At 30.9% G+C, this 17,688-nt stretch overlaps 1 protein-coding gene across 2 annotated transcripts in view; it reads right to left on the bottom strand.

The window, feature by feature from the left end:
• The window catches only part of LOC145304891 (CD63 antigen-like), a 68,958-nt gene that overhangs the window by 27,375 nt on the left and 23,895 nt on the right, over positions 1–17,688 (bottom strand). The window lies entirely within an intron of this gene.

Genomic DNA, 17,688 nt, shown 5'->3' with positions numbered 1-17,688 from the left:
GGATCATAAAATTTTGGATACCATAGTAATTTACGGTCAAAGTCCCATCTCTCCTTGGGTTTCAACAAAATTGATGATTTTTGTTGAAAATTAAAAAAAAATCTTTGTCTCTTTTCTGTTTGCTGATTGATTGGATTTTCAAGCAAAATAAGATGAAAATGATAAAAACTTAAATAGGCAAAAATAGACATAAATTTTAGGGAACGCAAATTCCTAAAAAAAACGAAGATGACAACATCCATAAGTAACAAAGCACAAAGAATATGGATATCAAAGTGACAAAGTCAATTATAAAAAATGATAAATAATTACTTGTATTGAACAAGGTATCGTCTACTTTAATTAAAATTGACTTCCTGCTGGATATTATATCCATTCCCTTTATCCCATAGCATTAGAGTAAAACACTAGAGGGAGAAAGGGTTAAATAACTGTCACTCCCCATCGCATCAACCTTGTGCAACCTTTCTATTGGGTCACTGAAAATCAGCTTATATTAACACAGCCAAGTAGCAGAAAATAATTTAGAAGCAAACGAAAAGGGTCGTTGAAAAAGAAAGGGGGGGGGGGTAGTTGTCTGTATATACATCTATACTATAGACCTGTTTCCATAGCTATAGAGAAGATATTCTGCTTCATAAAAAACACGAAACCTTTTTATATGAAATATATTTTATTCCTTTGTAGCATGGCTGGCAGACCAACAGATAACAAAAAGGTCAGTTAAATCATTTATAGGATGATTACTATCAAAGGGAATTTACACAAAAAATTTCATCAGTCTATCTGAAACAATAGCTGAGAAATTCACGTTTCCCCCATTTTATTTCTTACACACAGACGGGCGGACATCTTAAATTAAAGAGAAAACGTGTTAGAAATTCATTAAAAGCAAAGCTATTCTTCGATTGCGGTGTAACTATGTGTCTCTTTACCAGGTACAGCATAGTAATATAGACAGCTGTCTAAAGTTGTCTAAAAATACGATACTATACATGATTTTTAAGTATGGCTGAGAACTAGATCTAATCCTGCGGATATTAAGCGAATATTGAAGCCTTACTGGAAATAATCTTCTAAGCGTAGCAACTCATTTCTCTTACTTTTCTTTTAAACATATTTGTAGTTCTTTACTGTAATGAACGTTATCATCCTTGTTTAAGAAGCAAAAACTCTTACTAAACCATCCTTTTATGACTTTCTTAAAAAGATATAAATTCAAAAGAAATTTTATTTTAATAATTAAATCTCATGAAAAGAAGTCTTGTAAAAGCGCCATGAGTGAAAAATAGAATCCTTAAAAAATCTTTTAAATTAATTAAAAAGAAAAAATGTGTTTACGACACTAATTTTCTAAAAAACTAGTATAGCAACTCTAAAATGTTGTAATAGTTATTTCTCGCATCGTATCATAAACAGTTTTGGGCTAAAAAACTGGTTTTAATCTTATGATTGTACATTTTTATATTCCTAGAAAGCTGGATATATTACGATGCTAGACATAGTTTTTTCGTATGGATGAGAATCGGTTCCTATCCACCTGATTCGAATGAAAACGAGAAAAGTTCTTTTTTATTTACTTAATATATTTAACATTAAATTTTATTTAAAATACGAACTTTTTTGAAATTTAAAAAAAAAATCCTACTACGTTTTAATGGTATAATTAAAAAGAAATACAGATCCTTTTTTAGGAAATTATAAACTGTATCTTAAGGTTGAAAAAATACACTAAAATATCAAATTCATTTTCTTTCAGCAACATATACGTTTTTTAACAAAATCTCGAATCTTAAAAACGAAATTGAAGATTTGAAACTAAATTTAAATAACTGTATAAATTATGTTTAAAGTAATTGAGATATTGTGGTAGGCGGCATCATACGGACAAGCCTTTTCTAGAGAATGCGATGCTCCGTGTTTATCAAATCACACCACGGCGCTAATCCCAGCTTATCACCATTCTATCCAGCCCCTCTCTGGGCATTGTCTACACATCAGAGGCGGCGGTCAACTTGGACACCGCTGATAATGGGAGGGGCGCTGCCCCTCTCCCCTTCATGCCCCAGCAACCTACCCTTTTCCGGGAGATGTCTACCTTCCCCCTTACGGGAACCTACCACTCTACTGCTCACCTGAATGGGGCTCCGCCCCATCTCCCCCACACCCTTTCTACCTAACCCATTTATCATCTATTTTGTATATAAACTAGTAACCTTATTATAAATGTATGCAGTTCAAATATATCTTTTAAACAGTAACTACTTGTAGTTCTTTATTGATAGAATCCTTAAGGCTAGGGGCTCTTTTGAATTGAACTCGCTCAGTAGGGTTGAACTGCTTCACCCCTACCACAATATCTCATTAATTTATCCCCCATTGTCATTACTAGCGACTACGCCTCTTTAGTTTTTTTTTGGTTTAAGTCTCAAAGATACCTATCTATGTTGCGTTGAAAAAATTTGATTTTTTGTAATTTCTCTTTTGGAGGGTGGTGGTACCCTCTCCCAAAATAGTTGTAAACCTTCCCGGGACCTATAAAAAGCTACCCTGTTAAGGTTCAGCGGTTGACGAGATCCTTCGGTACACACACACAGACAAACAGACAGACAAAAAAACAGACATCCTGTTATTTTATTATAAGGATAAAACAACCAAATCTTTAAATTAATTCAAAAGATGAAAAAATCTAACTTAAAGTTATTAATCTAGAAAAGGCTTGTCAAGTTATTAAAATTCCTAATTAACTATTTGCATAACTAATATTAAAAATTTTATGCTAAAATCTATAAAAGTGCCAAAATCCTGCATTATGAAAGAAAAAGGAATTATAAGATTAATACCAGTTAATTCTTAGGCCCCTCAGACCAACCAATCTGGGCGTAATCTTTTTATTTTTCCATTTACAGTCCGCAGAAAGTTGCTTATAAATAGATGCGATTAATAACTATTATCAACTTTAGTTTTGATGTGCTCTGATTTTTACACCAAAGTTCAGGTTTAGTAGAATGAATAATGAAAACACCATTTTAAAATTTCACTGTTAAAGAATCTTCCTCATAAAATTTAAATTATTTTAATGAATTTATGTATTATGACAGTCGAAAATTGTCGAAATTTAAGTTGCTAACATGTAACTCATTCATTGGCCAATTCGTTCATAAAGTACAGGGGGAGAAGATGGGGTAAAGTGGTCGGATGGTGGTTATCGTTATTTTAGCCAGCTGCGAGTTTCACTTTAAAATCTGGTGTAACATCCAATTAGTAATATATCCATTGGTATGTAAGACAAAAATCAATAATTTATTCAACAAATTTCTAGGAACCGTTTCAATATTTATCTAAATCTTCTTTTTTCTCTCTTTCTTTCTTCTTTCTCTCTCTCTTTTTCATCTATCTATCCATCCATCAATTTTCCCCGTATAAATTGGTAGAAACATAATCAGTCAATTTTATTCATTTTACATTCATAATGAAGTTATTTTTAGAAATTCCTTAAAGGATAAAATTGAACCCCTTTTTTACTTTGATATACTATGATACTTGTTTCAGTTTGTGTTTAAAAGGATCGCAATAACAGCAAGACTTTAATTTCTAAAGCAAAGAATTAAATGGTTTTGATCTGATTTTAGGTTAATTGACAGGATCTACTGCAGTTCACGGTAAAATATTGCTGGTAACGAATATTGCCAAAAATCTATGAATTTTAAAGGCTGCTAGCTGCCAAATTTCTGAACGTACAGCTAATGCCCGCCCACTGTTTTAAGCGGCATAGGAAGGCCTACAAATAATCTGGAATAGCCATAAATCAATAATGCATAATTGTCTCGCAGTGTAGAGAAATGCGCGAAAAAGGCCTATTTTATGCGTTTTTTCTTCAATGAAGCTTTCCCTGTGCATCATTGGATCTTGGTTATTCCAGATAATTTGTAGGCCTTATTATACCGCTTAAAATGGTGTGCGGGTATGATCTGTACGTTCAGCCGTTTGGCAGCTAGCAGCCTTTAAAATTCATAGATTTTTGGCAATATTCGTTACCAGCAATATTTTACCGTGAACTGCAGTAGATCCAATTGACAAAAAACCCAAGAAATTTATTTTCACTGAAGAAACAGAATTGTTGTGAGTTTATAATAAAAGGAGAAGGTACATTATTCAGAGCTTTTTTTCAGAGATAAGCCAATGAATACAGAATTGAAATTGTCATCAATTTAGGTGGCTAATATGGATTTATTGGTCAGTTCTTCGATCCAATAGAAGGGTAATTGTTTTTTTTAGCCAGCTGGGAGTTTCACTTTTTCCGAGTACATGAAAATTTATTGAAACATCCAAGTAATTATATATCGATTGTTAGGTTACCTTTAGATAAATTATCTTACTCAATTTTCTATTATTTATTTCTATTGACTTATCCCTGAATATTTTGCAGAAATGCAACAAGATAAGGCAGAAAAAGGGGCATATCAATCATATGATGCCTCAGTCACTTTTTACATCACTTGTTTTGTAGTAGAGCTACAGTGATAGATACCAAAGACCTAAAGGGATAAGACAATGGCCGATTTATTGATGTTCATGTCCAATGATGATACACAAACTTATGCCTTCTGTAGATTACAATAAGTGGTTGAAACGTTTGGACACTCAACTTATTAAATAAACCAATCAAAATTCCATAAAAGTCTCCAAAGTTGTTAAATTAACGGATAAGAAAACGTTATAATGAAACTTTGTGGACTAATGTAATAAACAGCCCAATATCCCCTACCTCCCTAAGTAGAGTTGCAGTTTGTGCAAAGTCCTTTCAAGAGAGGGTGGTTATTATGCCCAATACAAAAAATTTACCCCAAACATACCATAGTTACCTAAAGAATTTTAGGGGGTTATTTACCCTCCTCTCTAAATTAAATTGATAAAAACAATTTTAGGGGGAAAAAAATATTACACTTCTTCAAAATAAATAATTATTTTAAACACACTTAAACTGTTTTTAACCTATTTTTATATCATGTATGAAAAATATACTATGACACCAGTAGAATCAGACTGCAGAGCCCAAATTTGAATTAAGTCCCCAATAAACTTTTTTGGGGGGAATTAAAAATTAGTTTTTACTGTTGCTCCCGTCATTTTGACCAGAGCAAAAGGTCTTTTTTACTTGGGGCTATATTGTGGCTTTTAGACCAATTTATATAATTCACTTTATATTGATACAATAAAAAAAACCTTACTATGTTCATTGGAAATATTTTTTTTTCTAAAACAATTAATTTTATTGAAAAATCTAACATTAAAATAAAACATATAATTCTGAAGTATGAACCAATTAGAAGTCTTGTTTCATTTCAGTTCTTTACAATTCAAAAAAGAGTATTTTTACAAAGTGACTTATTTCCAATGTAGTTAAATAATTTTTATTTAAATAAAATGAAAAGAATGAAAACCATACACATAAAAGATACATACTTTTAAAAATATTTTAAAAAATAAGTTTGAATAATCTTATATTTTATCATATTTGTATATGTGACAAAAATAAATTTGTTGTATTGCATAAACGTTTGTTGTCATCATCTTACACTTTTTAACACTTTACAGCCAATTTTTATGTGTTTTAAATAAGTGATAGAAAACAAGCACGATAATGTTAATTCATTGATATATTGTAAAGAATTAAGTTTTTAATGAATTAATTTAGATAAAATAAAAAGGCCTAACTTTACTCTATACCAGAATACTATATTTATGAAGCAAAACACTCTAAAAGCTACAAATTTTACCCAAATAAAAAAAGACCTTTTGCTCTGATCAAAAAGGACCACAGCAACATTAAAAATTAATTTTTAAATCCCCTCAAAAAAGTTTATTGGGGACTTAATTCAAATTTAGGCTCTGCAGTTTGATTCTACTGGTGTCATAGTATATTTTTGATATATGTTTTAAAAATAGGTTAAAAACAGTTTAAAGAAATTATGGAAGAAATGATTTTGTAATATATGCATCATGATATGTGGTTATATAAATATTGTATATAATAAATATCATCATATCTACTACACATAACTTAGAATGGGGGAGTTCTATATTTAACTTTGGTCTATTCTTGAGAAATTTACGTCATCATATTAGTGTTTATACAAAGAAACAAATAAAATAGTAATATATAAATAATAACAGATTAAAATCGACAGTAAGATTTTTTTTGGAGGGGTAGAGGTTTTGTTTCGATTTGTCTTGAGGGGATGATGGTACTAATAGTTATAAACCTTAAATCTATGAGAATCTTCACTGTAAAGGAGAACCATATCGGTATAGAAGAAAGACTGCCAGATAGATACACAGACATCTTGTTACTTTTATATAAGACTTGAAAGGGGACCGACAGGGACATCCCAAGGGGGGGGGGGGTAAATGGGTGATACCCCCAAATTTTGAAATTTTTAATTTTAACCCCCCCCCCCATAAGTGAAAAAAGCTTAAAAGTCCTTGCATATATGATATACAGATTACCCCCCTCTCCGAACAAAATAGCTTGGACGTCCTTGGGGGCCGATAATTAATTAAAAAGGTAATATTACTCCAAGTTTAATTAATTCTACTGACAGATTGTTTCGCTTTTATGGAAATTTTTGTTTGTCGAAATATATGGACACTGAATAATCTCCATGAAGAGTGAAAACCGCATCTTTCATAACTACATACTTTCATACCAATATTATGTGAGACATGGATAGATAATCAGCAATTTTAATCACTTTGAATCACTTTGAATCACTTCATTTTGTTTATATTTGAGTAGGTTTCATTACATATGAAGATAAAGAAATACAACTTAAAACGGATTAAAATTGAATTCACTGTTAAGCCATTAAAAATTTATAACATAACAATTAATACAAACTTGTCACATGCCCCGCAGGGCTAAACCCCCGTAGGGTTTTTATGCTGTTTTAAAGATAATACAATGAATCTTCCTAGATTTCTGTATTAAACAATTTTACTTTTAGTTTGTCTTCAATCTCTTAGTTTCGAGATAAAATGGTGGTAGGATTTGTTGCCCCCCCACCCCCCCCCCCCCCTCCAGAATAGGAAAAATTAAACTAAAGGCCATTCTTTTACTACTTAGAAACCTCTAGTTTCAACTTTTACTTGATAAATTTGAGAATTTATGCTGCATGTAAGCGTATGTTAAGATTATTTTAGCCCCTAGGCATGCACAATCCATAGATACCCAGGGAGGAGGGGGGGAGGGGACATTGGACTGTAAATTATACTGATCTCCAATCCCCATTTGAACACATTTAATCCACCGTTGCTTTTAAAAGTTTGGGTTCTTTATTAAAATCTTTATTAATCTTGATTTATTGGTTACAAACTAGTAGTGTCAAAAAAATCTGCAAAAGGGGGGATTTCGTTTATAATCATTGGGGGTGTTTATCCGTCCATTGCCTTTTCCAAGTCACTGAGAGACATTAGGAACCTTATTTTAAATATATAAAAAAATTTAATATACCCTTAAAAATGTCTAAAATGATCACAACTAAACTTTTAGCTGTTTTTAAAAAACATATATAAGCATCTAATAAGGTGTGGCTTACCACTTCATATGAGCTCAGTGTGGTCGCAAAACCGCAAATTTAAAAAGATAGCCAATACATTAAATATTTTGCAAAGCACAAATTCTAAAAAAGCTTTACGATTAACAATATAAGAACATTTTGAAATAGTTTAAACTTAAGTGTTGAATTAATATTGCTAAATATTACCATGTTTTGCCATTACGCCGAAAAAAGTCAGGAAGGGAGGAAACATTGGGCTGTTTATTCCACTAGATCCCAAAGGCTTATAATAACGATTATTGAATTTTGATTGGTTGGTTCAGTTAGTTGAGTGTCCAAACGTTTCAACAATCATTTTTTATCTACAGGATGGTAATTTAGAGTATAATCAAAGGGTAAGTACGTCAATTTATCGGTCATCGTCTTATCCCTTTAGATCCCTGGATAAAAGTACTTGAATTATTGTAGTAACACTTCAAAAGAAAATACTTGGTGAATTTGTGTATATAAGAAACTGAAGAGAGTAAAATTGTGTTGCTTTAAAATAGATTAACTTTTGGTACTGTTACATGAAAAAACAATACTGCAAACGGTCTTAGATAGATGCGTAGATGTTTTAATGTTTTAACATAGAATGAATAACATTAATCACTTTAATTAAAAAAAGAGACAGAAGGAGAAAAAATATGTTGAATTACATTTTGTACTCCTCTCCCTCCTTATTTTGAAGATTACAAAATTAGATAAAAATAGAACTAAAACTTTAAAAGGTTGTTTTCTAACATTTACAATAGTAAACTCTAATAGCTTTGACAATATGAGCAATCTAATAGCATATGCTGTAATAGCGAGGTACAATTTTCTGTTTGTAGGAGTAAGTTAATGAGGGAAGAGGGTTCTTATAGAGATTCTACACATATAAAAATGCATGTACTTGCTTTTAAAGAAGAGCAGAAAATTGATGGTGTCTAGATAAAAAGAAAGTATAAGAAAGAAAACACGACAAACTGACAATGATTATTGATTATAGTAGAAATGCTTTGCTATTAAAAACAGGAAAAAAGTCAATATAAAATTGTATCTACCTAATCCTTATACTAAAGTAACAGGATGTTTGTCTGTGTGTCTGTACCAAAGGATCTTGCTAACCGCTGAACCGATCGGGTTCTCCTTAACAGGGTAAATTCTCATAGGTCCTGGGAAGGTTTATAACTATTTTGAGGGAGGGTACCACCACCCTCCCAAGAGAAATCACAATAAAATCGAATAAAAAATAAAATATTCCTGCCGCATAGTGTCGCTAGCGTATAAATGTCTCTACGTAGCGTAGTGGCGCTGCGTAGAACATGAATTTAACAGCTGATTGACCATAGACAAATTATTTCTGAAATTAGATATTTAAAATAAAAAAAACATCTAAATATACATCAACAGAGAGAATATTAAACAGAAGGATTATTAGAAATTCCAATAGATGTGTTACCCTAGATGCTCAACTCATAAATGGATGAAATAAAAAAATGTCTGCCCTTTCGTGACAATATGTGTATACTTTCAAATCAACTAATAGCTGCGTCCATAGCATCCAGGGGCTAGAAAAAAACTTAAATCTGAAAATGAAATTGCCTAAAACCATCAAAGGGCCAATGTAAAGCTTAAAAACGAACACAGTAATAGTGTCTGACTGATTTTGACGTAACAAAAAAAATTAGCCAATGAGAGGCCGTTATTGACCAATGGTAAAATTTATAGTGGCCTCTCATTGGCTATTTTTTTTTGTTACGTCATAATCAGTCAGACACTATTACTGTGTTCCTTAAAAACACAATCAGTTCTATAGATATTGAGATCTTAAGATTCAGACAAAAACAAAACTTACTACTTCACATAATAGAATTATGTGTTAATATGGTTCTTACACAGTTTTCCAACTGGTATATTTTAGGGATTGAGGATCTAGACTTCTATATGCATTGTAATTTCTAAATTGGGTATCAGACATCTTATAGGCGGATATATAAGTACAAAATACGGGAGTGGGTTTAAAAGGAATCTACAAACATTTAATTGATCTGTTTTATTAAAATAAGAAGCGATAATTTAGAGTGTTGAGGTTTTTTATACAAAATACTAAATCACTTTGGACCTTTGCCGATTGAGTTCTCCATTTTGGGGAAGCTTAGCTTGGGTCCTGGGATGATTTTAAGTTATTTCATTTTTAGATTCAAGCCCTGGGATGGTTTTAGGCTACTTTATTTCCCCCCTTCTTACCCATTTAAAGACAGAGCTTCTATATTTTAGGGGCGCAGTCGCTAATTTTTAAAAATAAATCTGTTACAGAAAATTTACCCATTACAAAAATTATTTTAGAATATGGATAATGAAGTTTATGTGTATCCTTTTTAAGTAAATACGCCTAGGTATATGCTTAGGAACTATTCATTTAAAATCTGGTCCTAAAAATAATTTTTTTTATCAATATTACAGCTGAATTCAAGATTGATAGGGCAGTAAACAAGATGTTATTTTGGATAATGTTATGTTTTCAGGAACCCGTAATTTAAAACTGTTCCTAGGAAAATTCCTTATAAATGTTGCTGTCACTCCTTTCTCGGAATTCATAAAATAAATTCTCGTTGGTTCAAAGTTGGTTAAGTTTATAACATACAGATTTTTATTGGTAGAGATTTTAAAGTTTTAAAACTTTAAACATTAAAAGTATTTAATTAATTTCATATGGATTAAAATGGGCTTTTAATCACTAATACAAATGTGAATTATTAGGCTTCTAAAATCAGATACATAGAATTTCATACAAAACACAGGGAAGAATATACAAAGTTATTATTTTGTCCAGTTTAACCAACTGTTATTTCTTGGGCTCCAATAGACAGAGACACTGTAGGACTCACAAATATATTATTTTGTCCAGTTTTAGTAATATCTAATTCACTGTACTTCTATTAGCATAGAGAAAGGTTGACAAACATATTCATTATTTTGTACAGTTTAAGTAATATCTAGCCCACTGTGAATTCTTAGTCTCCTATAGGCAAAAACACGGTAGGACTCACAGTTTATTATTATGTCCAGTTTCAGTATTATCTATCCCACTGTGAATTCTTAGTCTCCTATAGGCAGAAACACGGTAGGACTCACAGTTTTATTATTATGTCCAGTTTTAGTAAAATCTAGCCCATTGTGAATTCTTGGGCTCCTACAAGCAGAAACACGGTAGGACTCACAAATTTATGACACTATCAATATAATTAGAGATGAAGGAATGAATCGGAGAAAAGGGATAATGTATGTTGAAAAATAGATTAGATCAAGAATTAAGACATCCATAAGTAATAAATCACAAAAATCATAGATTGACAAATGGGCAAAGTGATCTGAGAAGGTTCAGTGGTCATAAGAAAGGAAAAAAGGACATTAGAAGAGAAGATATTAAGAATGATAATAAAACCCCGAAACTTTATCAAATATGTTTTTATTGCATGGCACATGGACTGGCAGACAAAATAAATTTTATACTGGAAGCTCTTATGAAAATGGAACCTTCACTACAATGAAGAATCTATCTTTAATAGCAGCTACTAAAATGACAAGCGAGGCAAAGGCTATTAAACCAAACACCATAAAACAACCAAATAACAAGAATTTTTGTTCGTAAATGAATTAATGACACAGGGTTTTGCCAAAGGGAAAGAGGTGAAGGCAGGCCTTTCAATGTTAAGTTGGTGATACCCCTTCCTTGTTGCTTAATTTTTGAAAATAAGAAAATTTTTGTTACATGAATAAATTATTATTTTTTATAAATTTTTTCTGGCTGCATTTTTATTTTTGAATAAATTAAAAATCAAACATCCTTAGGCTAAGAAACCTTGACAAGTAACTTTCTGCTGTCTGTTTCTGTGTAGCGGAGGATCTCGCCAACTGCTGGATCAAAAAGGTTTCTTTTTTACTGTAAAGCTTCTTATAGGTACATGAACGGTTTATACCTATAATTGTGTAGGATCCTATAACCTCCCAAGATAAATCGCCCCTTGGAAAACAAAACCCCTCCCCTAAATATTCATTTTCTTTTTTAAACTTATCTATAATACAAAGTAGAACGATGTCTGTCTGTTTTTTTTGTTTGTCTGTGTGTCTGTTTGTTTGTTTGTAGCGAAGGATCTCGCTAACCGCTGAACTGATCGGGTTCTCCTTTACAGGATAGCTTCTCATCCCGGATCCCGGGAAGGTTTATAACTATTTTCTTGGGGAAAATTTTTTTATTTTTAGATTTATTTTTTAAAATCTATATTACAAAAAATTGGTTTGATCAAACCTCTTGGGGCACAGCCCCTCGAGGGTAGGGGCGAAGCCGCTAGTATAATAAAAAGGAGAATCAACTCCCCTCCCACCCTCTAACTTGCCTCCCATGTCAATTGAGGCCTCTAGGGGCAAAGCAACTAGCATTATAGTAGCTGCACTCTAAGTTCAACTGAGTTTCAAAAAATAAATGTAAATTAAATCTAGGAAAAAATCATAACAAGTCTATTAAAATACATATAATTGAAATAACATGTGCTTGTTTATGACATGATTGTTGCATACTTAAGTAAGAGTCACATTTAGATTCTTAGAAACATTAATATGTATTTTTAGATAACCAGCTTAAGATGTCTGATCAGTTATTACTTCTTAATATTAAACCATATAATGTATTCTGCTATTTTTTTTGTGTGTAAATCTTTCTATAGAAATAGTACTAATTACATTCCTGCCAACCACACACTATATATGACGTCATAACTAAACCAAATAATGTCATATCATTAATCCGTAATCTTTAAATTCCTAGTTATCTATCTATCTATCTACTTCAAACCTAAAATTATCGATGAGGTCATAAATAAACCAAATCCATAACTTCCTTTTTGACTTACTATTCTTTTTGTATTATACAACTTAATTCATATAAGTTTTTGATCTTAGAAGTGAATCTTCTCAATGAATGTTTAAAATACCTATGAGATCAGCAAAGCATATTCGTACCAACTAAGAAAACTTAAAGAATGTTTTAACTCTTAAGAAACACTTTTCTTATATAGAATTTTAAGATTTTGGTTAAATTAAGTTTTAAAAATATTTTTTGATAATTTTGACGTCATTCAATCAATACAAAATTGTTTCTTTGAAAAAAAATTTTACTTCAAATAAAAGTTTGGAAAGTTTTAAAAATACGAAAAGGAATTAAAAAAAATATTGATTCTTTAAGATACTTAAAATCATTTAATATTTTTGTAAAACTAAAGTACAAAATTGCTAAAAAAACACAAATTAATTACTCTAAAGAACAACGATAATTGAAATCGTTTAAAATCAATAAAGACGAATACAAAAATCTACCTACTTATTACTCACCCACTCTACCCAAGCCCTTAGCACCTGAAGGGTGACCATACCTTTCAATAACCTAACCACAGTATTAACCTTAACTTAACTAATTTAACCTAACCTAATCTAAGTGAGGACTATGTTGTAAAATATCTGCAAATTAATAAAAATTAAATGCCGAGCCCTGACATTTATTGTTATTGTCTGATTAAATTTTCTAATGTCTTAAATATTTAAATTCATATGATTTTGATTTCACATCTGTGTTTTAAGAGAAACTCTCAGAGTAAAATTATGTTTTTTTTTCTCCTATAATTTAAGTATTATATAAAGTAGTATGTTGTTGGCTTGTTAAAGATCTCATTTAATAGTGAACCGATAGAGTTCTCCATTTTAGGAAAGCTTATAAAAGGTCCTGGTGGTGTTTTATTTTCAAATTCAAGTTTAAAGTTTATTTTACTGCCTGAAACTTCCCCATATGATAAGGTGCTAGTCCTTATACTAAAGTAACAGGATGTTTGTCTGTGTGTCTGTTCGTTTGTCTGTTTGTGTGTACCGAAGGATCTCGCTAACCGCTAAGGTCCCGGGAAGGTTTATAATTATTTTTGAGGAGGGTGCCACCACCCTCCCAAGAAAAATCGCCCCTAGAAAAAATACCACCCCCCATTTTTTTCCTTCAATTTTTAACTAAAATTAAAAATGGAATTTGATAACCCAATTTCTTTTAAAATCTGTAATAAGAAATTGGGTTATCAAATTCGACTCTCCCCTCCTCAAGTGCCCCTAGAGGCCTCCAGGGGCGTAGCCTCTAGTATTAAATAAAGAAACAGGGAAAAGTCAATTGAATTAAAAATCTTTGCTTTGTCAGTTCATTCATCCTCAGGAGGGGACGGGATGGGGTATCGTTATTTTGTCCAGCTCCAAGCATCACTTTGTCAGAGTACATGGAAATCTGGTGCAACATCCAAGTAATAATAGATCGATGTAGTCGACATGAACTATCAGAATTGCACGTCGTCAAAATTGTATGATTAATTAAAATTTGAGAGAAAAATGAATGTTAAAGAGTTCCTATTTGATAAAACCAGGTCAACGGGAAAATTTGTAAATAAAACAAGTATTATATTCATGCATTTAAAGAAGATTTATCATATAATATAATATTATAATTACTTTTTAATTACTTTATTTTGATTTTTTTATTGCAATACCTTTATCTGGAAGGTCCAACTGTGGATGATAATGAATAACAGTGCCAATGTTTATGGGCCAATGGCCATCTTTTCTTAATATTATTGATGGAAGCCTGACTTAGAAGCATAGGAAAAAATTTTCAACTACTTTAGTTATGCGGTTTGGGTCACTACTAGAAATCATTTCCCTATTTACACTTTATAAACATTGAGCTAACCGTCTCGAATTAAGACAGACTTACAGACAGATTGAACTGACTTAAATCAACGCTACGTGCTTCAAAAACTAAACATGCGTATAAAACAAATTATTGCAATTTACTACAAATGTAAAATAGACCACCTTCTATTTTTTTATCAAGGGGTTGAAATGCGAGCCTTTGAAATAAAAAGGTAGATTTCACATAATCAGTCAATTAAAAGTAAAGACATTTTAGTCAAATAACAGATTCTAAAACAAAAATTGAAGGTTTAACTTAAATTAACTTTGAACAAAAGATAAAAATAAAACTGTTTTTTTTTGCGAATTCTAGGTTAGGTAAAGTAAAGTAAAAAAAGCTCCGCAGATACCATGTAGTAAATAGGTTTTGTGTGAAAGGAACTATGTGTGTCTGTGTGTGTGTACCAAAGGATCTTGCTAACCACTGAACCAATATGGTTCTTCTTTACAAGGTACCTTTTCATAGGTCATGGGAAGGTTTATAACTATTTTAGGGAAGGGTACCACCATCTCTCAAGAAAATTGCCCATAGAAATGAAATACCAATAAAAAAGTCTTGTTAGGCATTAGGAGGGCTTCTAGAGACCGCTAGGGGTGTAGCCGCCAGTCAATAATAAAGATGTTTAAAATATAATGATTATATTGATTCTTTTAGAGTAGTTGCAACTAAAAACATTCATAAAATAAGAATATGAAGTTAGGATTTAGTATAATCTGTGTAAAACACAATTTAACTCAAAAATGGTCGTTCCCGGATTTAAAAAAATTGTTCAGCGCAATTTTAAACTTTGCTACTTAATTTATCCTTATTGCTCTTTTATATAGGTTTAGGGTTTACTAAACTGCTTATTAAGTGCATTTTATATACTAAACATTAGTTTACATTGCTGCTTTTAGTTAGGCTACTTACTAAAATTTGTTTTCTTTTCTTAAAAGTAAAAGGATGTCGTTATTCTTTATGTCTTTGTGCAATTAAGGATCTTACTAACCACTGGATCGATAAGTAAAGCTTCTTTTAGGAAAAGATTACAATTAAATCTTTTGGGGAGGGTACCTCCAACTGTATAAGAGAAAAGGCCCCTAGTAAAAATAACCTTATATATTTTTTTCTCTTTCTTGTTAAAACTAAAATTGTTTAGTTCCCAAGATGAATTGGAATGTCTTACCTACTTACTTCTTATTATTATTCTAAATGAGATCGGATTTGAAAATTAAAAAGATCAATCAAGTCACTCCCTTAAATTTATTATCATTTGTTTAATTTTTTTTCTATATATTTTTTTCTAGCAATGAAAATTTTCTAATCCAAAGATCTTTGGTCTTCTTGTTTTAGCTAAAAATATTTTTGACTTTTTTCTTTCAAAGCGCAAAACTTTTTATTATAGTTTGTTTTAATGAGATCAAATCCTAAAATTAGATAGATCAATCTAAAGTCACTCCCTTAAATTTGTTTCTATTGCAGATTTTTCTATTTAACATCAAAGCTACTCTAAAAGTAAATTTGTCTGTACATATAAATCTTAGGATTATGAATATTAATTTTGTTATACTGCCAAAAAACTATGTTATTTTCTTCCCTAAATCCTATTAACACTTTTACTACTCGACTGTCTACATGTAATTTTAATAGCTTAAATCGACATTATTATATTAAATAATTGTGTCAATGACTGACAAACTACCGACGTGTCTTTAAGCAAATAAATCAACGACATTTTGTCGACTATATAGTGTTCTAGCTAAGATAGATCATCCAATTAATATCTAGGATCGTAAGGGATAAGACAATAGCTGATAAATTGGTGTGCAATATCCCCAATGATGATAAAAAAATTAGTAGTTTAAACGTTCGAACACTCAAGTTTATCAACCAATCAATCAAAATTCAATTAAAGTCCCCAAAGTTGATAAGCCAACGAATAAGAAAACTGTATTATAAAACTTTGGGGACTAGTGTAATAAATATCCAGAAATTTTATTTTGTTATACTTCCACTTTAGGAAATAATCGTCCTTGTACTGAGGTGGATTCTTAAAAAAATTTTGCCCCACTAATCGCTTAGTGGGGCAAAATTGTTTTTGTGAAAAATCCTCCAAAATCACATAAAAAATCTACAAAAATTAAATAAAATCTTATGTTAATAACCCTTCTATGATTTTGTTTAATTTTGTAGATTTTTAATGTGATTTTTAAGCGATTAGTGGGGCAATTTTTTTTTAAGAATCCACATCTGTATTATAAATTTTGACAGCATTACATAACATGAAATTGATGAAAGTAATTAAGACAGAGAGTTTTAATTTAGAGTTCATCTCGTTTCACGGATACAGGGATGTGGTAATGGAAGATAAATATAACTTCACACAAAAATAATTAAGATCTTAGCTTAATAGATTAGGACTTAAGACAAAAAAAAATGAAATATATAGCTTCAACGCATTTTACATTATTTTAAAGTCTAAACAAAATTCTGTATAAATTAATACATTTCTGACTTTAATCTAAAGGGCTAAATATAGATACTTTTTATAAATGCTTTGCTAATAACATTGTGCCTTATCTTCCTATAAATCAAAATACCAAAAAATAAATTGATTAGGATACATAATATCATATCAATAGGACAATTCTATCAAGCCTAAATTAACAGCTATCCGTTACGGACAAATGGATGGATGGACCAACTCTAATTATAAAAAAGTTTTACACTTGTCCACTTATAAAGTTCTTTGCATTGCAAGATTAATACTTGAAACAAAGAGGAAAGCTGGCCTTTAATTGTTGATATACCTAACCTATCAAAAACGGTTAAATTTCTATTCATAACTAATATACTATTTTTTTTATGTATTCAATTATTTCTTTAAAAAAACAGGATCCAAAAGGATAAGAAAATGACCGAAAAATTGATGTAGAACCCCAATGATGATACATAAAATTCTTCTTCGTAAGATTACAATCACTGGTTGAAATGTTTGGACACTCAACTTAATGAAAAATCTAATCAAGAATCAAGATTCAATAAAAGTCCCCAAAGTTGTTAAGCCAACGAAAAAGGAACGTTATAAAACTTTGTGGACAAGTGTAATAACCAGCCCCATGTAACCTCCCTGACTCTCCATGGAAAAAATAGTTCCTCATAATAACCAAGATAATGAGATTTCTCATTAAAATGAGGAAAATCTATTATACAACATTTTAACATACACTGCAAATATTGTTTAATGCTTTGACGAGCAGAGAAACACTTCTCTTATGTTTAAATAAATTTGAAAATAAGTGTGGGAGAGGGTGGTAGTTTTTTTAATACTAATTTAATTCGAGTTATATT

The sequence above is a fragment of the Acartia tonsa genome, chromosome 1 (assembly GCF_053477335.1).
Source record: "Acartia tonsa isolate MP-2025a chromosome 1, ASM5347733v1, whole genome shotgun sequence".
NCBI classification, from domain to species: domain Eukaryota; kingdom Metazoa; phylum Arthropoda; class Copepoda; order Calanoida; family Acartiidae; genus Acartia; species Acartia tonsa.
The sequence above is the reverse complement of the archived record's forward strand: the minus strand, read 5'-3'. Positions and strand labels throughout refer to the sequence as shown.